The following is a 1,225-nucleotide window of genomic DNA, read 5'->3' on the forward strand; positions in this document are numbered from 1 at the left end:
TCGAGGGGAGGGAGAGGGGGAAGGAGATGAGACGAGGGCCCGGGAAGGTCCTGGGGGTGCGGGCTCCCTGACAAAGGTGCCTCAGAGGCTGTCCCCGCTGGGCCCAGCCTGCACCAGGGGCCTGTCTGCCCCGTCCCCGCCCAGGCCTGGGAGGCTGCGACTCACCGTGCGCCTTGGGCAGCCCCCAGCCCGTCACGGTGCAGACGGAGCGGTCCTTCAGCTCGTGGTCCGGGCCGGGCAGGCAGACGGGCCAGACGTAACTGCTGTACTGTAGCGGGCCCTGGAGCTTGAGCAGGCCGATGTTGTCGGCCCGGCCGACCCAGGACCAGTACCGCTGGGCCCGGTACCTGCTGTTCACGATCACCTTCAGCACCAGGACTTCGGAGAAGTTCTGTGCCCTCTGGTCAATCCACGGACTGCCCACCTTCACTGAGTACGTGACGTCACGCCTAGGGGACCGCAGAGGTGGCAGTCTGCGGTCAGCTCCAGGCCCCTGCCCGGCCCCCGGCCCCTGCCTTCCAACCCTCTGTTGACCTGTGAGCAAGGGCAGGCGCCCGCCCTCCTGCAAGCCCCCATCCCCCGGCCTACTGAACAGGGCAGGGGTGAGTAGGGCCCGGCGCACGGCCTCACCACTGCCCTTTGTTTCAGGGAGGAGGAATGCCAGGCTCAGGGCCGGTTCAGGGCCGCACGGCTACAAAGTGCTGGGCTGGTCCTAGACTTGACTCACAGAGGCCCGGGACTGGCCATGACCTGGCTCTCAGGGGCTGTCCTGGTATGCCCCTTGGAGTGCCCCTGGGGCCTTAGGCCTGGAACACCATTCCCCAGGGCCAGGGCACTCCCCGTGCACCCACTCCTCTGTGCCCGCCAGGCTTCCCTACGGGTACTTATCTCCATGTCTGTGTCCCCCAACAGCCCGCGACTGCCCAGGCCAGGCTCAGGCCCGAAGGACTGTCAAAGTCCACTGGCCGGAGGGGGAGAGACAGGAAGTGGAGTGAGGCTGGTGGGAGGGCAGACCCAGACTTCCTTCCTGGGGAGAGGTGGCAGGAGGCTGGACAGTGGCACCCGAGCCTCGCTCCCTGCCTACAGGCTGGGGGGCAGGAGGACCGGGTGCCAGGGCAGGGGAGCGAGAAGCGTGCACACAAAAGACTGGACCCGGGAGTCATCTCAGGGCTCGGCCCCCGCTGGCATGGAGCGGGCTGAGGGTGGGGCTGGAACCGGGGGCTTC

Source organism: Tupaia chinensis, unplaced genomic scaffold (genome assembly GCF_000334495.1).
Source record: "Tupaia chinensis unplaced genomic scaffold, TupChi_1.0 Scaffold149184_1, whole genome shotgun sequence".
In the NCBI taxonomy this organism is placed as follows: Eukaryota; Metazoa; Chordata; class Mammalia; order Scandentia; family Tupaiidae; genus Tupaia; species Tupaia belangeri.